Here is a 23,295-nt window from a genome sequence, read left to right as displayed (position 1 = left end):
GCTTCCTATTTTGTTGTAATTTTTATTTAAAAATTTTAACAAGACCAACAATTCATTTAAGGCAAAATATTGGACAGCCAGTTTCTATCATCAGAAATGAGAACTTGACAATTCAGTTTTAACATAATACTCAAATAGCTTTTAAAAAAATGTTTTTTATAGTTGAATTTAATGAGCAATCATGAAAAGGGTTATTGGGAGCAGGCGTCTGTGGTAAGGAATTCACATATACGTTTGAGGGAAGGAGAGCTCTGGATATTGATTTGGTAATAAAATGTTTGGTTAGTGGGACTCATCTGACTTCTTAACGTGCATTAATAGGTGATAAAAGCAGAGAATAATTTTTTTTAATGCCACAAGTATTGTTCTTTATAATTGATCCCATGAGTCAGCTATGCATTTGTCATGCTGAAATCCCACAGGCAGTTTACTGCTGTTTGTGGGAAACACTTTTCTATGGTTAACACCAAGTCTTCGCCTCCTGTTTTAGGAATGGGAGTTCTCACAGTGCTACTTTTATGTTACAATGTTGGAAGTTTTCTGCCATCACAAGAATTCATATTTTTATATATCTATTCTTTAAATTCCCCAAATCAAAACATAGGAATTTAGGCGGCTTATATAGTAGTCTAAGTATTTTTGAATTGCCTATTTTTACACCATAGCATAAACAAGTATTCTATTAGGGTATAGGAATTATCTTCTATATTCTAAAAAGGATAAGATGTTAAAATGCGAAAATGGAGATAGATCGGTAAGGCTTTGAAAATTTATAGAGAGGAGGCCATCCCATGAATGTGGAGTATTTATATGCTTAGGTTTATGTGTATAGTTTGTTCATAATGATGAACAAAAATATAAATTAAATCCAAGAGATTTTCGTAGATGAAGTAACTGTTAAGGTACTATCCCGCTTTGCCAGTGAACCACAGGATGTTCTTAGGGCAGTATCTGTGGTGGAAACATGTTATGATGCTGTGCTTAGAGCCCAGCCCTTCATAATGAGATCCTAATGGTACCTCACTAATTAAATCTCTTTGGGTCAGATCTAGGAAAAGACCAGCCTTATACTTATTTCACTAATAAGAAAGGTTGTTATAGAAAAGTCCTATTGTAGTTTGATTTTTTTTAACAGGGCCTTTGAAATTAAGCTCCTCTGTTTTCATGGTTTCTCCAGGTAAAAGTGAGAATATTACTTAAGACTACTTGAGGAACCTTTGAAGGAAAGTTTAAACTACAGGGTTCTTATCTCCCTTTTTCATGTAACCTTTCTCCAAATGGAGGGAGAGGGTATTTAAATTAATAATATAATTTTAGTGAACAAAGAAAATTGTTAAAATTATTTACTGGTGGTGGTGGTGGGGCAGGGGTAGAGTATTACTAGATTTGTGACAAGAGCACTTGGGACAGATAACACCAAATAAAATGTAACCTACAGCACCTGGTATACTGTTCTGTAAGCATGTTTGTTTCCTAACAGGTGCTTTATGTATCTATTTTACTGAAATTTAAGGTAACACTATGACAAAAACAACTGCAGCCATAAAATAGCCTTGAATCAAGCAATTTCTAAAAAACATGTGAGTTGGTATTTCCCATGATACTTTTACAAGTTGGATTACTAGAATTGGCCATCGTAGAACATCTTGTGTGGCAGAGCTGGTAGCGTACGGTGCCAAGATCTTGCGCTGTACTCGTTGATGAGTTTTCTGGTCATCTAAACTTTGCTGTGTGGTGAGTGGACCTTTAGGATTTTAATGATTTACAAGGAGTTGACTAGGAGAATAATTACTCTGACTCTCACATAACAGGTGACTCATGAACTGTTGAACAAAAATAAGTGAGAATAACCCACTTTTGACTTATGAGGCTTATGAGAATAATGTCAGAGCTAATTTTAAATGAGTAAAATTTAGTAAATTCGCAGATACTTCTTTCTTGCTGCTTTTTTTTTTTTTTAAAGATTTTTATTTATTTGACAGAGAGAGAAATCACAAGTAGGCAGAGAGGCAGGCAGAGGGTGGGGGAAGCAGGCTACCACTGAGCAGAGAGCCTGATGCAGGGCTCGATCCTAGGACCCTGAGATCATGACCTGAGCGGAAGGCAGAGGCTTTTGTGGCTTTTTAAGTGGTTTCGCTTCTTTGACAGTAGAAGATAGTGAGAAACTAAAAAGCAAAAAATGTTAAATTGGGTGCTTTTAAAAGAGCTGTGATTCAGCACCAGTGATAAACTCACTTATTCTGCTTTGTCAGGATTTTTCAGATCTTATGGACTTTTTTAAATTTCTGGCTAACTCAGTTGCTGGCACATAGTAGGTGCACAATAACACTGTTGAATTTCTCATTTAATTGTATTTTTGGATTGATGAAGTCTCATTTAACCCTCTAAACTAGTAAATTTCATCCCCATCTCCATTCCCTATCCCAGTTCTAGAAAGTTGGTAGATAACACTGAGATGGATACCTGTGCGTCACCGAAAATGTACCTGGCACCGGGCTCTGTCCTTACAGTCATCTAGTGCTTTCAGTTAGTCTTCAGAGGACTCTACTGGTTTCATGAATTTTGAGAATAAAATACATTTTAAAAAGTATCATAAAACTGTACTTTCCAAAAGACTACCGTTGAGCACCAGTTATACAGATTGCGAATAAATATTTCATGAAAATGTTTTATAAGCTCAGTAGGTTGGGGAAAGCCTTAGGATGACATTAAAGGTGTCACTACTCTGTTTACCAACTGTTTTTTAGTGTGCCTGAGGTTATCTAATGGGAAGGGTGTTCCTTGAGCATTCTTTTAAAAATTCTGCACATAGGATAACTTTGAATCTTTGCAGATTTTTAAATGAATTACTTAAAATGAATCAGCTTGATACTGTGAAACTGATAACCCCTTTTCCAGTTGTGCATTTTTTTCTAGAAATTACTGGTATAGGTAGTGAGCTGTACTTAGAGTAGATGAAACCTCAGACGTGATTGAATAATAATTTTAAATAGTGGTGCACATAAGAGAATGCTTTACTTAAAAGTATGAAATAAATCACAATAGCTGTCATTTATCGAGCACTTATTGTATGACAAGCACTATGTATTATCTGACTTAATTATTACAACAACCCTCTAAAGACAGAGGTATCACCACCTTTTTAGAGATAATGAAATTGAGGCTTAGCAGGATAAAAATAAATTTTTCCAATGTCTAGTAAAGGTGGAGCCGTGATTGGAAGCCAGGTTTGTCTGGTTTCACAGGACTAGTTTAACCACAGACCTATACTACTTCTCCTTATGTAGCCAGATTTAGAGTACATTAAGTGTATAGACTGCATAATTATGAGAGTTGGTATAAAACAGTAAAATACATAACTTAAAAAAAATGCTTACTTTTCTTCCTGGTGTTTGTGACATTCCAAGAACTGTCAGTAGAAAAAAGCAACAATATCATGATCAAAATCATTGTATAAAACTTTCATAAAAGAGGGACGCCTGGGTGGCTCAGTTGGTTAAGCAGCTGCCTTCAGCTCAGGTCATGATCCCAGCGTTCTGGGATCGAGTCCCACATCTGGCTCCTTGCTCGGCAGGGAGCCAGCTTCTCCCTCTGCCTCTGCCTGCTACTCTGTCTGCCTGTGCTCAGTCTCGCTCCTCTCTCTCTGACAAATAAATAAAATCTTTTTTTAAAAAAAAAACTTTCATAAAAGTAGTTTTATAAAGCTACTTATTGCTATGTGAAATTTTGATGTTATCTTGAAACCTAAGTTGGGATAATCAGGAATAGATGCCATTTAGCTCACTCAGTTCCTTCTTCTTTCAGTATTTCTGTGTTTGGCCTTATACACACATACCTTTTTATTTTTTCTGCTTAACTCTTTAAACATAATCTTCATGCCTCAACTTCCGCTGTTCCCTTTGTAACTTGTGATAGCCTGACCTTGGCCACTTGTGCTCCTTTAGAAGCACTTGAGTCTTGGTGTTTCTTCTACCCTGTCTATATACTTCAGTGAAATCTGCATCTATCGTGGAACCCAACCTGAATTCGTGATTGCCTCTCTGAAGTCCATACTGGTCATGGCTTGTTTGTAGCCATAAATATAAATTTCATTATTTCATTAGCCCTAACCAAGAAGGATATAATGTAGTATAACCATATGTCTGAATTCCTGTGGTCACTAAGGTCCTCTATAATCTGCCTTCTCTTCCCTGTGAATATACTTTTCCCCCAATTTTGACTTTTTTATTTAGGACAAGATGATCTGATCACAGACCCTTCAGATTCATTCTCTTTTCCTGTTCCTCAGCACTGAATGGTCTTTGCTTGACTTTCACTTGCTCCTATTCTCTTCATATTCATCTCTGCTTTTTCTGAATAATGATTTAGTGGCACTAATATGTAAGCTTAATTTTATTTATTCTTCTAACCAGTGCTTGTAAATTGGTTTATTTACAGTTAGATAAGAGATCATATCTTGAATGAATTCTTTGCCTTCCTTGTAATAAGGATATAGTTGCAATTCAAAATTGCCAACTGTTGAAAGTACAGCATAGAGAAGGAAGATTAACATGTGAGGGTCTGAGGCAGGAAGATGTAGAAGCAACTGAGGAATCAGAAGTTTAGGAAAATCAAGGAGATTGTCATCATTGGAATGGATTATATTAGAGGGTAGGCCAATACAGGTGATGGAGAGGAAGATATTAGGATACCTGACAAATAATGACTATAGTTTGAAGATCGAGCAAAGGAGTGTTACCTCTTCTTCATCTTCACCCTCCCAAAGCAACCCCTCTATCTTTAACCAAAATAGATTTAAGAAAACTTGATTTTTAAGAAATAGCTCTTTTTCCTACCATGACAATTTGACCTTGTCTGTAAACACTGAGTAGAGTCTCTTTAATATAATTTGATTGATACGTTTTCCTTAGCGATGTAGGAAATAGCACTGAGATTAATTATAGATGTTAGGTTATGCATCTTTTGGGTTAAAACTCCACCTTTCCTTCATCTGATCCTTTTTTTTTTTCATCTATTATGACAGATATAGTTCCTGAGATGAAATAAACTCATCTCTTGGGGAGGTTTTTCCACTGTGCTAGCTAACAAAGAGGCCTGAGAGGAAGCAATATCCTATTGTTTTATTCAAGGACAAGGTCATCTTGCCTTGGATTTTGGCCAAGAAACCCTAGCAACAAATAATAGATCTTTTTACCCTGTTAGAAGTGAAGAAATCTATTTTAGAAACTTGCAGTGTATTGCATGTACTACTTATATGTGTGAGATGGGAAAAAGCTATCTCTTGTGGGCTATATTAAAGAAAAATCCTTACTTTTAGTCAAGAGAAGAACCATACTTCCCATCCTTGCTTTTAAATATTGTTTAATAATTTAATAATGGTGCGTTTAAAAATAGACTGTATAAAAATTCAATTAAGATTAACGAAAAGACAATAATCAACTTGAAAAAGAAAAAGAATATTTAAAATGCATCATTAGAAGCTCAATTATTTCTTCTCCTTTAACTGTTTAACCATAGTAAGATCACTAATCACAGTTTTTCCTTCTCATTTAAAGTATCATATTTTATATGTTTGAAGTACTTATACTTAATTTGCACCAAAATAAATGCCCTGTAAATTTGGTCATGTAGCTGTAAATATCCCTGCATATTCATTTCCTTGAGTTTAGATCTGACAAAACTCTTAAATATTTTGTTCAGGTAATCTGTTAAAGAATCTCTCCAGAGTAATTGTGCAGTTTTCTTCATTTTGCTTTGTTTAATAACAGTCACGTAAAAATTATTTTTATTTAATTTAATTTTATTTAATTTAAATCCCTAATGAGGTACTTTACTTTATGTACTTAGTAAAAAGAAAAAGAATACCTTAGTACCATCACGTCTTTGGCAGTCTTTTGTAAACTTCGAAAAACTTCACCTGTTTAGATCAGATGACCATTTTATCATTATCAGCGTATTTTATTTGGATTATGGTTTGGTTATGAACTTTAAAAAAATTTTTTTAAAAACAAAAGAACTTGAGTGGATATGTATAGACGTACACCTGTGTGTGTGTGTGTTTGTGAGTGTTTTAAAGGAAAGTTTGTATATGTGTCTTTCAGGTCCCTGTTAATTTCCTTGTTCTAAGATCTTTGCTCTCTCTGACCTCCTTATTTTTCTTGATCATTAAGAAATGAAATTTATTTTTGAAGACCTGACATACGCTCATGATTATTTCCATTTACAGTATTAAAATGCCAGTGCTATTAGTACTGATGTAGGAGTTACACAGGACTGTTTAAATAATTGTGCCCATTTTTTGGGAACACAGATAAGAACCATATACAAAAGCATATAAGAAAACATAAGCATACATTTATACCGTAAAGCACATAGAGACATGATGTAACAGAATACACTCACAGAAGTGTTGTGCACCATACAGGTAGTCCTTTTAAGCTCTTGGTCCCTGTCCTTGCCTTTTTTGTTAGTAGAGAAACACCCTTGCCACCTAGAACTAGTCAGTTGTCAACCTTTGTCATTTCTTCTTCTTGACTGAACCGATAGCATAGACCTTTTATGTTAGTTATGTTGTATTCTATCTTTTACTCATATATATTTAGTGTATGTATATAATATATAATGATGGATCTTATTCGTACAGTCTATGATGTCTGTCATATCTGCATAACTTACCAGTCAACCACTTATCAATGCTTCTTTAGTATGTTGAATCACTATATAAATATTGCCTATGCACTTTGAATCTCTTCATTCCATATAAGTACACAAGATCATACTGCATGTTCATTATACAGGCTCTTCTCAGAGATGTCTTAGTTATGGATTAACTTTACATTTGTTGATTGATAAAGTGATAGTCTGAAAACACCTTTCAGACTAAAATACATATTCTTTTTTTATGAATTCTAGAGAAATGGATGATTGGTTTATATATTGACTTGGAATGATTATAAAATGAAATACATATCTATATATTATTTATATATGTATATATACATATATATATAATGAATGTATTTAAGGCATGTGTAGTTGTTTGTGTAAAGTAATTAAAAGTAGTTAACCCATAATCTCATTTCTAATTTAGGTATATAGAAAAGGCTAGAATTTAACATTCTGTATGGCTTATTTTTTTGGTAAAAGCTAATTTTAATTAGAGAACTTAAAAACATAGATTATGATGGGAGCACCTTATAATGAATTATTTCCAGTAGGTCAACTTTTCACTAAGTTTAAGTGCCTGTACACAACTTGATCCCTTTCATAATAAATGAAGACAAACATGGCTGTAAGAAAAGCTCTAGAACTGTAATCTTGATGGCCTCTGTTCTCCTAGAGAAACAGAATGGGTTCAACTAGACATTTCTACTCTCTGAACTATTTCAAATAAATAAAAGCACTCTTTTTTTTCCCTCTCAGTAATCAGGAAAAATTTGGAGGTAAATGAGGGTATTGTGACATGTAGTCTTTTTGGGTTTTATGGAACTGAGAAGTGCATAGCACTTTTACTGTTAGTGAAAGAGAAGATTGCTTGGAGTTATCAGTAAGGATTTAGAAGGATTCACTGGACCTGTAGTGGCTGGGCAAGGGGGAGCCAGGGGAGGTTGGCAGAAGTTGAGTAAGGAGTATAGCTTACAGCCTCGGTTTCCAGTGATTGAGATGTGAAGGCTGAAATTAACTTTTTCTTTATGGATAATTAATCTCATACTTTCTTGTTTTCTTAAAAATATACTTTGATTTGTATTAAGTGGCAATTAAAAATGGGCATTTATGTTATATTTGTATTATATTAATGTATAAATTTTCCCATTTCTTGTTTGAATTAACTTCATTTGTAAAAACAATCAAATGTCAAAATTATACTACTCTAGAGATAACATTTACCTAAATATAAAAATAATTTAAAATTATTTTAGAAGGGATACCTCTGAATAGGTAAACTAATTTTCGGTGCTTGTTTGCTTTGTTTTATGGTTATTCAGGTAGCAGTCTAACCTGTGGTTTGTCTGCATTATCAGTTTGGTGCATCATTTATAATTTTAAAAAATATATAACTTACATGTTCATTGAAGAGAAAGCAGGTGAAGACAAGGACAGAAAAAGAATCACAGTTTTACTAGTCAGATAAAACCATTGGTAACATTTTCATTTATTATGTTATGTTACCATACCATACAATCATTAGTTTTCAGTGTACATTTTAATACATATCTTATTACAGACATATTTGTATTATACCAGAGTAAAAAAAAATCTGGTAATAGCATTTGTTCTAGATTTTCCTTCCCCCCAAAATATATGTAGGAAATATATTTAAGGACAACTGATTTAAGAGACACACTATAATTAGTATGAATCTTCTATCCTAAACTGCTTTGTCTACTTTATAGTTTCAAAGTTTGCCATATATTATATATTGATATGTAATAGAATATGTATTATATATAGATATGTGTTAGAATATGTATTCTATATAGTATTTTACATTTTGAGGAAAAAAATTATTTACTTAGAGCTTTCTTAATTAATGTTAGGACTCCATCCCAAATATGGAATAGAAAAAATGCATAATGTGATTTTAATAAAGCTTATTGTATTCATCTCATTGTGCCTTTCTTGAGGTTTATGAAAAATTTTAAGATACTGGAAGTCAATATTAAAATGTCAAAAGAAAAAAAGAAAAACTTTCAAATGACTTAGCTGAAGAAAATATATAAACACCTGTGAAGGCATTTCTGTCCTTTTCCCTTTCCACTGTGTATCATGTCTTACTGCTGAAACCTTTTATGTTTCTTTTAGTTGGGCATATTCCCAGATTTCTTTACCCTTCATTATTCTGTTTGCTTATTGTCCCCCTGAAAAAAATTAACAACTTTGTAGGAGAATAAGATTTAAAGCCTGTGTGTTAAAGAACAAATATAGCGAAAGTTGATAGTAGTGATATTAAATGAAAAATTACTTTTGCTCTAGAAAAAGAGATATGGATAATTTAAATGTCTCTTGGTTTTTTCAAAGAGCAAGACCACTTAAACTCTGTCTTTGAATAGAAGAATAGAGTATAGATTGTATTTCTCAAATAATAGAAATGTATTCAGTATTAATTGAATAAAATGTCAAAAATAAGAAAACATTGAATATTTTCTTGTGGGATTTATCCAGATTTCTGTAAAAGAGATTAAAAAATAGGATTTGAAGATTTTGCGTCTGTTTGCATATATTTAAATGCTTGGGTGAGCAGTATTGACAAAAAAAATACATAGGAGTGCACAAGCAAGAATGTCACGTATAATTGGAGTAGTCTGCAAAGAAGGAAATAAGACTTGAATTGTGCCACAAATAAGGGCAAGAGATAATAAGCAAGATGTGAAGAAAAAAGGATTTGGGAGGCATGTTTGCAAGGCAAACAGAATGAGCTAAAGCAATGAATCAAGTGTTCGTGCACAGTCAAGGAACAGTGAGTGTAGATGAGCTTGGCTGAGGTGGAGGGGCAGTGGGAGGTGCGCACGTTGATGAGAGAAGGCTCATACTGTAGAGCCTTCTGAATGGCAGGTCAAAGAGTTTTGGCCCAATATTGTGGATTCGGGTATTGATTAGAAAGCCATTAATGGTAGAATATAGTGAAAAATGTGATGTGGCCAGGGTGCCACTTGGGATTATGACATTCATGAGTTAGGTTTCTGAAGTATGGGCTTTGTTTTAAGTCTTTCTTGAGTGTAGCTAGTAGTCAAACCATCTCTATCTGTCTGGACATAGTTGAAAAATCATTTCTTCTAATTGTATTAGGTGAGCAGGCAGGATGGATCAAGAATTCCCTAACATTGTTTTCTTTAAAACTTTGTATTTTAATGAAAATGTAATTTCTCGTCAAATCTAAGACACCATTGATTGATTCACCTTGCTTTCAATAACCAGTATTTTCTTTTCATTGATTTTAAGGTGGATCCCAATTTCAAAGATGTTGAAATAAAGAGAAATTGTGTATCTTAGAATCAGTGAGTTAAAATATTAGTGTACTACCTGGTATAATTTTGTTTAATAACATTTGTATATTATAATAATATACATATAGTTGTGGAACTAGATATACAAAATCACCGGTTTCAGAAAAAAGTATTTTGTATTTGGTCTTTGTTATTTGTGAGTAAGACTTGGCTTCTGTCTCAGAGTTGCTCACAGAAGAAAAGCAGGAGAGACACCTGCTGACATGCGCATTAGTGTTATGTATGGGGCCTACTGGGGGAATGAACAGAGGGCAGCTGGAGCTCACCTGGTGGATATGAGCAGATGTAAGAAATAAGGGCATTTCAGCAGACAGATTTTAGAGGTTTTAAGCAGCAGATCAGAGTCATCTAATAGAAGAACTAGAAGCCCAAGATGAAATGAAGCTGAAGATGGTGGAGCTGATACATGGTGGAGCCAGTGGAAGTCTTTTCTTGTACTTGTGTGCGTGCATGCGTGTGCTCCCATATTGGTTTCTATAAGACCATAGTCTTATAATTGATACGAAGCTCTCTTTTCTACCTAAAGGGAACTGAATGCTGAAATATATTTTTAAAAACTACCCTTGGGATCTACAGGAGCTCTTAGAATTTAGCAGTGAGTGCAAGAGGGGGAATCTCACGTAGGTTCCTAGAAGTAGTTTCACTTTCTATCTATAAAAATAACCCAATTTAGGAAATAGCTTGTACATGAAATAATGAAAACTGTAATCTGACCAGTTGTAACCTTTGTGAAGAAAGTTACATAGAGAGAAGGCATGAGGAGGAACTGTAGCCTAGTGGCCAGAGGAGGGCTCTAGGGCCAGGAACTCAGACTTATATTCTGCCTTCACTACTTCCTAGCTATGTGAGCCTCGCTAATTTATTTAGCTTCCCTATTATGTGGACTCCATTTGCTAAATGGAGATGATATGGTTGTGTGAAGATTAAGGTAAAAGCTATAAAGTGCTTAGAGTAATGTATGGCCCATAATAAGAAGTCCTATGTTTTTAAAGGTGGCTGTGTATCCCCCATTGTCCAGAAGGTAAGGAAAATTAAATGTGTCATGAGACTGTGTTAAGTTTTCTATTTGCTTAGATGGCATGTCCTTACATTGATTCACTTTTCTTCCTCTGCAGTTCCATACTCATATTCAGCAAGCAATCTTTTGTTCATTAATTTAGTATTAGAGTAAAAAAGTAATAGTAATAATGCCATTAGTTTAAATTGAAGGCTTCCTATGTTCTAGGCAATGTTCAAAATTCTGTTCATATATTATCTCATTTAATCCTTAAAACCATGTAAGTATATTGTCCTCCTTTTATACACAAAGAAATCAAGGCATAGAGAGGTTAAGTAACTTTTCCAAAATGATACAGCGGATACATGGTGGAGCCAGTGGAAGTGTTTTCTTGTACATGTGTGCGTGCATGCGTGTGCACGCAAACACCCCTGTGCACATGCAGAGTATTTTTAGAAGCTGCATGAGGGTACTATACTAAACTTGGCTTCCAGTACATCGTTGCAAGGGTGGTCCAATTCCTTGTTTTCTGTGTATCTTGTGGATTATAATTCTCATCAGAAAGTTTGAGAACAGTTATATTTCTCCCCCTACATTAGGATTTTCTTTAGCAAGTTTCAAAGGGATTTCATATCTGTGATGTAGTAATTACCAGCCCTACCATAAAATATAGAGTAAGTTTACCTTGATCTTGAAGGAAATAAAAGAAATACATTTTATTCTTAAGTGTGCCTAGAATTACAAGAGTATAATTTCGTATTGAAGAATTACTCTAACTCTTACCACGAAAGTTTTTTTTGTTAATTCAACCTTTTCTGTGTCCCCACACATATCTGAGATTCCTATCTGTATGGTTCTTCAGAGGTCTTTCACATTACCCTATTTTTATACTTGAATATAGAAAAGAATGCTAATTTTTTTTTAACTTGTTGTTTGGGTGATATGATTGCCCTCTTAATTTCTTTCTAGTGAGATAAGTAATTTATAAGGAGCTAATTTTAGCATTTAGCCAGATGAGAGAGTTTTTTCAGTCACACAGATTTAGCAACATTGTCTTAGCCATTTAAAATACAGATAAGTAAATCATAGTTAGGTCCATCTTCGTCACAATTTTGGCAGTTCTTTAACCTCCATCCCTATAACACATATTCTTGGGACTGTAGGATGTAATACACCTTTTAGTAAGCTGTATTAAAATCTGCTTTAACCTAGCCACAACAGTGATCGGAGATCCGATGATTATGGACTCCCTTGCATTAAGAAGACTTTACTTGGGGCACTTGGGTGGCTCAGTAGGTTAAGCCTCAGGTCATGGTCTCAGGGTCCTGGGATGAAGCTCCGCATCGAGCCCTCTGCTCAGCAGGGAGTCTGCTTCCCCCTATCCCTCTGCTTGCCTCTCTGCCTACTTGTGCTCTCTCTCTCTCTCTGTCAAATAAATAAATAAAATCTTCGAAGAGAAAAAGGAAAAAAAAAAAAAGACTTTTCTTGCAGCGGTAATGGCCCTAGGGTCAGTCTCCATGGCTTTGCGAAGTAGGGTGGTGGGCAGGGCATTGTGGTAGGCAGGATTAGAGACCATCCCTCAAGATGTTGTAGCAAGTACTGGCTCTGTTAGCCACAGGATATACATTACTTCTTTTCTCTGTTTTGTTCCTTCCTCTAAGTGTTATCCACAGATGCTATAGAAGAAGATATTCCCTTCAATTGGTTTATAATAAGCTTAATGGATGGCTTTGAAGTGTTACCCTGAACCTGACAGCAAAGAGGATGCATGCTGAAATGTCCTAGTGTAGCAAAACTCATTCACTAACCGTGCTCATTGCATATCGTTTTCAAGTACCTAACAGGGATATTTAAAGGAAAACGCCTATTTCAGCTGTGAACCTTTCCCCATAATAATAGGAAGGAACTATTCCAAGTACATTATTGTATAGTTGAACAATTAGATACTTTGTGTACCAGGACTTCACTTTGAATCCTTGTTCTGGTGCTTACTAGCTGCTTAACTGTTGGGTAAGTCATTTAACTCCTTGAAATTTCTGTTTCTCACTTCAAAGTGGAGATCATGATAACAATGCCAGTCTTCCTCTCAACCTTGTTTTGAAGATTATTAATGATTACTGTAATAATTAAATTATTTTACTAATATTAGTAATATTTTATAATATAATTATTAATATTCATATTATAAATAATATAATTATTTACTAATGCTATTACTTTACTAACATATAGTTATTTTACACATATTATTTTCTTTAATTACCAACATAATACTAAGACTGAACTGAGAATATCCCTGTGTTACTGATGGAAAACTTGAGGTTCAAATAAGAAAAATATAAAAAGTTAATGTTTTCAGAATCTGCAGACTCTACAGTCTGTGTGACTATCAGGTTATTGATGTTAGATTATAATACTCCAGAATCATTTGTCTGTGGATTGGAACCCTACCTTTTCTTAGTAGCTGTGTGGCTTTAAGCAGATTCGTTAAATGTCTGAACCGTTTTTCCTGGTCCGTAAAGTGCTGTTATCGATGCCTACTTCATAGGTTGGTTGTGGGGATTACGTATGTGGCACAGGGCCTGGCATACAGTGGCATCCATGAATTTGATTCCCACTTTCCCAGCCAGAAAATTTCCCTTTTCTTCGTTTTTAAATAGAATGTTGACAGTGATGTTGATTTTATCTTTCTTCATCTCGTTTTAAGTTCATAGAACATGAGTTTCTATTGGACATCTTAGATCAATTATGATTTGCTTGAAGATCCCTCATTAACTACGTTTTACAGATTGGAACTGGTTTTCAAAATAGCTCATAAAAGATCATAGCTGCTATGAAAAATTCCCGTTAAATTTTCCCTAAGTACTTTAAAAATTTTCCCCACTTATTAAGTGATTCTGTGCAAGTAGAGCTGCTTAGTAAGACCTGTCTTTGTAGTCATTTCGTGTGTGTGTGTGTGTGTGTGTGTGTGTGTTTGCAAGGAGGTATTTTTAGATAGTTTAGCTGAACAGCAATCTGACGTCTTTAGAGGAGACATCAGTTCATTATGTGGATACAAATTCTATGCTTTCAGCTTTTATACACCAAGTCTTAATTTAAATCTGTTCTTCTTGCCTTTTCTAACGAAAGAGACTATATCATGGTATGTATTCTGTTTCTTCCTAAGGTTGGCCTTTCCAGTTAACCTTTACTTAGAGAAACGATCATGGTAGAAATGCCTTTATTTTGCTCATAACTTAATATAGATTATAGAAGCATGGAATTTTGGGTCATATTTAAATATGGCATTATATATTATGCTACAGTGTTTTTCTATTGTGATGTGATTCAGGGTATTTAAAATAGTCGTTATGGGGCTCATAAATGCTGCTTTCTTATAAGAAGAAAAATTTAAAGGCCGGAATGTGGGAGTTCTATACCTCTTAACTGTACAAATTGCTTTTTGGTTTAAAAAAAAAAAAAAAAAAAAAGCCCTTTGCTTTGTGAAAGATAATTTAATGCTGAGCATGTAAGAAGGACATGGTTATTTGCTTTCTTGTTGCTCTAAACACAGTGTTACATATATTAAGTTACGATAATATTTTCTTTGTCTGGTTCTTTTTGTCTTTTTTAGAATTCTGGAAAAGAAGCTCTTAACAGCTTAAGCAAATTAATATTAGATATGTGTGATCCTTGTTCTCACAAAAGCGTGCCTTTGATTAATAATAAACATAGAACTTAGATATTTGTTTTTCTAATTTTACTACAGCTAATTTTGAGAAAGTATATAGAAGTTCAAATGATTTTTAAAATTAATTTTCAAATATGTTTTCTTTATTCATTTTCCAGAGTTTAAAATTTACATTTACTTCATGTCAAAATGTCAAAGCTTGAGTGAAAACTTTTGTTATTCATTCAAACATGTTATCTGCGTGGTATGAAGCGTCTAGGATTTAAAGTATGATTTTTAATTTTTATTTAAATTATTTGATAATATGTGAACTAACCAGGATTTTAGTGCTATTTTAACTATTGCAGTGGAATTTCTCATGTTTTACCTTATTTTGTAAACATGAAGCTTTATCATAGATGAGTTTCCAAGCCTGAAGAAAGATACGATCTTGGAGAGCCAGGTTAATAATAATGGACATCTGTCTGAAGATGTGGACAGGTTTCATTCTTCAAAAAAAAAAAAAAAAAAAGCAATAAGTAATATAGGTAGTAGGGTCAGACATGACATTTTTGTAGTATGAAAAACAGAAAAAGGAAATCCTAAAGCCTGACATTTAAAAAAAAAATCTTTCTTGATCTTAAAAATTAGTGGTGTTATGTAACCACTTAAGAATTTAGCTGAAGCCTGATATTAAGTGACTCACATTCCTAGCTTCTTAATGATGCTTCTTTACAGTGAAATTCAAGCAGTTGCCAGATTTTTAAGTCATGAGTTCATCCCCCCCCCCGAATTTGCCTGCAATCTGTGCCCAAAAAGGTGTTAACACTGAAATTCTTATATGCTAAGTGCAACATATTTTATGTTAGGCTGTTTCTCATCCACATGAAATCATCCACACTTCAATTTAAGAAAAGAGAACAACTTTAGGGCAAAGTTTCTTTACTGAAAAGTGGTATAACAGCTCCTAAGTCTGGCTTTATTGGATCCTTCTCCTAAATTCCTTAGCACTTCTGCCAGAAAAGCCATTGTTCTTTCAGAGTTGTTTCCCTCAAATCAACCAAGAAAGGTACCTGCTGCTTTCTAACACAGTAATATACTACCGTAGCAACTAAACATGCTCTCAGGTAAGGCAATTGTTTTCTTGTCCCACCACTCACTGACTTAAAGGGAGATACTTACATAATAAGCTTCTTACACAAATAATGCTGAGGAACCTTAGGACTTGTGAAATTGAAACTTGAAGAATTTTTTTAAGGTACCTGGTAACTAACCACCCTGGGCAGGATTTAGGTTGGAAATATTAAGGATGTTGGTAATCCTTGCTCCCCCACTCCCACTCCCACCACACACACCTACTCGTTCACACAGAGTGGGGCATTTGCTCTGAAATAAAGCAGTATTCTCGTGGGCATATGTAGTATTTGACTGTCGGGTATTCATTCACATTAATACCCCACTCCCCTTTTCCTGAATTAAAGGTGATTAAATCTTCTGTTGTTGTTCCATTCACTTCAGAATATCTCACAAATTTGAAGCATAATGAAGTGGAATATACAGAATTCTTGACAACTGTGTATTTATTACTTTTCCCTCCTTTAATCACTTAAGTCAGTTATTCACTTTGGAATAAAGATGTCTTAATTTACTCTCTCTGCATTGACCTTAGATTATTTTCAACCTCTTTACTTTTCATTTCTTATTCCCCAGTTTTCCGCAGTTGGTAGAATACATCAGAATAGGCCTTGTTTGGTTATATATGATGATATGCATCTGTCTGTTTCAAAATGAAGATCTCTAGTTTATCAGAGAATAACGGACGTCAGACCATGGCCTTCAAGGGAAGAAGAGGATACACAAAAAAATCAGAGATCATGTCTGATTTGCTTGATGTGTTTTATTATTGGTGTCTTGGTTACTATTTCGTTTTTCTTGATTCTCACCTTTAAGTGAGTACTCTTAAGTTGTAAAAGAAAGGAGATTTCTGTCTCAGGAGGTTTGTTAATCCTGAAAGCATTTAAAGAACAGACTTTATTTACAAAGTCACATTAAGTCAAATGATAAACACTTAGTTCAACTGAACTTTTATTAGGTTTATACATTTGGAGGAGGTACTAGGTATTTTGCAAGTTCTTTGAAAGATTCTGTGAGCAAAATTCTAGATGTTTAAGCTAACTTTACTTTATAAGTGAATTCCTATTTTACATTCCTACAGGGCTACTTTTTAAATTTTTTGCTAGTGTGTATCTAACACTTTTATATTAATGCCTTAGAACAGAAGGGAGAGAAAATGGGACCTCGTATCTCATTACCCCATCTGTTTGTTGATTTCAAGAATCTTTATCCCATTATAGTATAAATCAAAATATTCTCTTCCTCATCATCATAATCATCTTGATCATTTTCTATTATTTTTATGCATATTAACATGTTAATGCTTAATGAGCAGGTGAAAAGTCTTACAAAATTTGTCCCCTAAACCAGACATCCACTGGTTGATTATAATAAAATCCAAGACCATATATTCAATTACCCACCAGATATATCACTGTAGATGTTGTCAACTCATATTTGATGTGATCAAAATATAACTCCTGAGTGTTCTCCCAACCACCACCAAGAAATAAACCCAACCAACTACCTAATCAAGTAGGCCAATGATACCTGTGGTTCTCTAGTTTTCCTCAGCTCGTCATCTTTGACATTACCATCCATTAAGATACAGAAGCCCTAAAGTTACAAATTACCTTTGGTCCTTCACTTTGCCCAAAACTCATTATTCTTCATCAAATCCTGTGTATTCTACCCTTTTAATCATGAATTCATGCTTTTTCTCTCCATTTCCATTATCATCTGGATCCAGGCTACCATTATCTCGCTTGGACTATTCCAGTTGACTCCCACTGTTCCCTTTATTTCAAATCTTGCCATTTCACAGAGCCTGATTTATCTTGTAAAATATGACTAGACCGTGTCATTTCTTTTAAAACTCTTTAGTAAGTCCCTATTGCACCTGGAACAAAATCTGTGCTCCCTACAGAGCTGTGTATGAAGCAGCTGAGGCTTGCTCTTCCCTCATCTTGTTCAACTTTCCGAATCCACTCCACTTCAACTGCCATGATCCTTTTTTTGTTCATATAACAGACCAAGCCATGGACTCTTTCTTCTAGTTGTTTCTTTTGCCTGAATACCATTTCCCGTGATCTTAATGTGGCCAGATACTTGACTCTCAGATCTCAGCCATTTTATAAGTATTTATTGATTATATAGTACAAAAATTCAGGTAAAGGCAAATGTTATTAAGTTCAGAATCAGTGGATAATTGTTTTACCTCGGGAAGATTTTTTTCCCCTTAAGGCTAGATAAACTTAGATGAAACTGAATAGGGTGTAAAGTTGGAGCCAGTATGCACCACCCCTCCCTCAATATTTATAATAGCAATTCTAATGATAAATTAGGATTAACATTGTTAACTATCAGAATTTTCTTATAGTAAGTCATGCAGTTCTTTAGCATTTACAAGAAATATGGAAATAAATATTCACCTAAGCAGCAAAAAATAAATCTGGTATAAGCTATTTAGGAATTGTAGATAATAAGAAGTTTGAGACCTACTATTGAGAAACAATATTAATATGCATTAAACATTAAACAGTCTTTGAAGGTCTTCAGTATAATGTCAAAAACCAGGTAAACTTACTTGCTTGTGTCCTTAACATGTAAAGACCTTGAACATTTAGCATTATGAAAGTTACATGCTTTTCACAGAACAATCATCATTCTGAGACACATAATTTGTGTCCGTAAATATGTGCCCATAATTTGGCATTGAGATTAAAATTATTTTATTTTTGATTTGTATGAACATCATACATCATTAATAATGAATTCCAAGTTACTGTTCCCTTTCAGTATTTTTGTGTTCTTCAGAATACTTGTTTAAAAAAAAATTAATGCTAAGATTTATATTATATAGAATTTGGAAAATATTCAAATTAATTTTTCTCTTTTACATAAAAGTAAGAACAGGATTCTGCTGTTAGCAGTGCCATGCTAGTTCACCTTCTTGGACATCAGTTCCTACAACTGTGAAATGAGATTATGTTAAATGAGCCCCTAAAAATCCTCCAGGTCTGTCAGTGTACTTTCATACACAACTTTGCATTTGTATAATGCTTTGTATTACTAGAATTCTTGTACATTTATCCTCCATTCATTCTCACAGCTTTCTTGTGAGGTGGGCAAGACAGACCTTGTTATGTCTGTTCTACATTGGTGAGGAAATTTGAGTTGCTAAGGAATTTAAATGATTTTCTTGAGTCACACAGACAGCTTGGGACTAGCTATGTATTCTTTCTATAATTCATATTAGAAACTATGACCTCCTAATGCTACTCTCTGGTTAGGTTCTTTGTCAAAATAAGTATTCATTTTATTAAGATGTAGTAAATTATTACTGAAATAACTTGAATATTTTTGTTCTTTGACCCCTTGTTCCCTGGAAATCTTTTAGGCACATTAGTTCTGATCAGGAGGTCAAAACTAATTAATAAAGTATTGTAGCAACTTGTGCCGCTTAACTAATTGCCTGTATGGTACTTTAGATCGAATTTTTATCTTCTGAAGAAGTTAAACAGTTACAGAGACCCCTGTAAGTATCACAGGTTAGGTTCTAAAAGGCCTTATTTTATTTCTTTTTCTTTTTTTTTTTTTTTTTTGCAGTAACCTAGATGGCATGCCTCCTCTGTCCTAACTTGTCTTTCTACTTCCATTCCAACCTCTTAGAATCCATTCTCCCTCCCCAGCACCCCTACTAGAATGATCTTATGAAGCATAACTGATCTTGTCAATTGCTTATTTAAAAAGTCCAGTGTCTTCCCATTGCCCTTAAAAAGCCTACTTTTTATCAGGAATAGTTCCCTGCTTTTCTGACTTCATTTATACCACTTTCCCCCTCAGGCATTATCATTTTCTCCCACCCAGTCACCTTGGGCTTCTGTTTCTTGAACATTCCTAGGTTCTTCCCACCTTAAAGTCTTTGCCCTTGAGATCCCCTCCACCTGTAAAGCTCTCTCCCACCCTTGTTTGGCTAGATCCTTTGTGTTTATTCATCCATCATCTCAAACATCATTTTCTCAGAGCCACCTTCCAGGTTGCCTGACCTAAAATAACCCCTCTGAGGGGCCCCTTAGTGGCTGAGTGGGTTAAGCCTCTGCCTTTGGCTGAGGTCATGATCTCAGGGTGCTGGAATAGAGCCCTGCATTGGGCTCTCAGCTCAGCAGGGAGCCTGCTTCCCCCTTTCTCTCTGCCTGCTGCTCTGCCTACTTGTGATCTCTCTCTGTCTGTGAAGTAAATAAATAAAAATCTTTAAAATAAAAATAAAATAAAATAACCTCCCTGAAAATAAAATAGATAAGGTAGCCTCCCTGTTCCTAACAACCACAGTGCATTACAGCACCCTACATTTTTAGTATTGTTTTTATAGTACTTGCTGATATCTAAAGTCATTTTGTTTATTGTTATTTTTCTTGCTTTTCTACCCTCAATCCCCTCCTGCCTCTAGAAATGTAAATTCTAGGGACCAGGGACTTTGCCAGTCCCAGTCATTGCCATGTAACTAGCTCCCTCCCGTGTAGCAATGCTTGGTTCACTGAAGCAAGTCAGTAAATACTTGTTAAATAATTAAGTAGATGAATTAACCTTACAATTCTGAAGTAGAATCCCAACACTCTTCATCTGCCAGTCTCCTTTTTTGGAATCTGTACAGATAGAAATTCAAAAATTTTTTAGCCCAGAGGCTTTTGTCCCGACTTCTAGGAAATCCAAACTAAATATAATGGTTAACTATAGTTACTATTGGCCGAGGTTTAGTATAATTCCATCCCTCTTCTATTCCTTGTCTTTTCATTTTATTCTGGTGATCCTCCGTATAATTGCTGGTAGCAAGGGGTGACTGTGGAATTGGGAAGGGAGAGAACATTGGTGAGAGATAGTCCTTGTTCAGTGTCTCTCAGCCACAGTGTCTTCAGCTCTAAACTAGGGTTAATAGATCGGTGGTTTGTGCAAGTATTAAGTGCCGACAATAGCTTAGGCACTCCAAAGCAAGGGAAAGAGGAATGAAAATGCAGACATACTGCCTTTTGGACTCACCTAGAGAGTTAAATCAGCAACTATTGTAAAATGTGGTTAAGTTCTGTCCCAGGCAACATTCTCAGTGTCACAGGAGCATCTTAGAGGACCTTCTCACCTCCATGAGGAGAGTTCAGAGAATTAGCCAGCCTTGGGGGTGGTGAGCGTTCTTCTAGGAGGAGAGAACAGTGAAGAACCAGAGACAGAGTCTGACTTTCCAATAACCCTGAAGAGCTTCAGAGAACAGACTGGGGGGGAAAGAGGTGTGTGAAAAGATCAGGAGCAGAAGCCAGTGGGTGCAGTGGTTGGGAGTATAAACACTACCCTGAAGGTGAAGAGGCCACTGAAAGATTTGTGGCAGGGGAATGACAAGATCAGGTGTGTATTTTTCTGTCGCCTTTTAAAAGTTTACCCTGGCTGCAACATGGAGAAGAGATTGAAAGGGATGGTGGGGGACAGAAAGACTTGACAGCAGCAGCAGGGGAGGACACTGGTGGTGCTGGAACATCAGAGGGAACTGGGATCGTATTTGTAAATCCCCTGGCACAGTGTTGTCACTGCAAGCGTGGCTCATTTTATAACTTCTTGCTTTTGCTGAAGGTTTAGGCTATGTAACTTCCAGGTTATGAAATTTAAACTGTTTCTATCTAAAAACATGTTCAAATTATTAAGTGCTTGTTTGTGTGCGTGTACACGCATACACACATGCACTGACATTACAGATTATATTAAACAAGTCATAAGATTCCCTAAGTGCATCTTGATTAATGCTGTTCTATTTTCCTGATTTAAACTTGGGGTAATAAATTAATACGCATCCACGTACACACTTAACAGAAAAGTTCAGAGAAAGTAGTTGAAGTTTGAGGAAAGTAAAAGCTTAATGGACTGATAGAGTACTAAATGTTGGTGTTAATTTAGGAAGAATGTGCTTTCTAAGAGAGTCGCTCAATTGATTATGTAAATAAATCTTTGCAGATGACTGAGAAGGTCATGAAAAATGCTGGAGCATTGACAGAAGTGAGGGTATTAGGAAGGAGTCTCCTTATGAGGTAACGTGTGTTTGACTGTGTCTTAGTAATTCAAACTATTCATTTGATGATATGGTGTCTAAGGCTTACCAGTCCAAACAAAACAAAACAAAACAAAAGGAAAGATGAAGGAAAAAGAAAAATCTGTTCGACTTCTTGCAATTTATGCAGTATGTGTTTCTGCTGACCCTGGGCAATGAGTAATGCACTGCAAATGTTCAGTCAGTTCTCCCACAGTGCCCTCCAGACAGAGCTAAAGCAGTGAAATTATCTGGTGTTCCAGGTTGACACATAAAGCCTTTGACAATAAAACATTAAATTAAATGTCTTAGCACTGAAGTCCTTGGAAATAAATGCTGAAATGAATATCTTTATCTTTGAAGTAAAAGGAAAAAGTGATACACTAGACACATAAAATTAATACCTACTATTTTTGTTAGTAACTTAAGAGGGATAACATGTAATTATTTTTTGATTTAAAGATTATTGTCTAGCTAAGTTGTAATACTCATCTTTGGAGAAGTAGCAGTTGTGGTGTAGTGTTTGAATGAAATCTAGACATGAACCATTAGAGAGGTAGGATCTGAGGTGTTGATTAAAATCAAAGTCATTTCTTCTGTTGTGTGCATGTGTGTCTCACATAAATGGGATGGGATTTTCAGTAAATTAAGTTATATAGCCATTGTACCCATGAACGATAGCTTAGAATGGACACAACTTTATAGTTGAGTCACATAACCAGTGGTGTATCCATCAAGACAACTACAGTGCCCTTGTTTGCTGCCGGCCTCGATATAAGCTGTAATAAACATCTTTTTCTGTTTTAAGTCGTGTGGAATTACTCATAAATATTTATTAAAAGTTATATATATTCACATTAAACACTTTAGGAAAATGTTTTAAATTCATGATGCATACATTCTGAGTGCTCAAAACCCTCCAGTGGCTTCCCATGTCGCTCGGGATAAAATCCAAAATCATTACCATAGCTTTCCTACATGATTTCAGCATAGAATATCTCTCTGTACTGATTCCCTCTGGTCTTCTCAGGGCTTTCACTAACCTTCTACCTACTCCTAAAATATACCAAGGCCACCCCTGCCTTTGCTCTTGATGTCCTGTTTCCCCATTATGTATCTGTAGGTTTCAGGCATTTGCTCCATCAAGGTCTTTGAAATGTTATCTTAGCAGTGAGACCTTCTACCCTCTATATCCTGTATCCTATTTTATTAGTTTTCAATTCACTTAACTCTGTGTGACATACTCTTAAGTTTGATGGTCATTCTCCCACCCCAGCTTCCTACTTCCACACACAAATGCTAAGATATAAAGCCTGTGGAATCAAGGATTCTGAGTATATCTGAGCTTTTAGGGAAATGAAGGTTCATTAATGCCTATTTTTAAAAGATTACAATATAAATTTTAATAGAAATATTTTTTTTCTTAAGGAGTCAATCCATTCAATGACATTTTTGAGTACTTTAA

At 35.0% G+C, this 23,295-nt stretch overlaps 1 protein-coding gene across 18 annotated transcripts in view; it reads left to right on the top strand.

Moving 5' to 3' along the window:
- RAPGEF2 (Rap guanine nucleotide exchange factor 2) overlaps positions 1-23,295 on the top strand; it is a 240,894-nt gene that overhangs the window by 152,951 nt on the left and 64,648 nt on the right. The window contains exon 1 of one of the 18 annotated variants that reach the window (XM_032332655.1): positions 20,071-21,831. The exons of 16 other annotated variants lie outside the window; for them this stretch is intronic. The gene's annotated coding sequence lies outside the window, so the exon portion shown is untranslated. Of the gene's footprint in view, positions 1-20,070; positions 21,832-23,295 lie in introns of those variants that run through there. One more of the 18 variants, XM_032332659.1, reaches the window with a different exon arrangement.

The sequence above is a fragment of the Mustela erminea genome, chromosome 2, assembly GCF_009829155.1.
Source record: "Mustela erminea isolate mMusErm1 chromosome 2, mMusErm1.Pri, whole genome shotgun sequence".
Lineage (NCBI taxonomy): Eukaryota > Metazoa > Chordata > Mammalia > Carnivora > Mustelidae > Mustela > Mustela erminea.
Note: the sequence above shows the minus strand (reverse complement) of the source record. Positions and strands in the feature narration are given on the sequence as shown.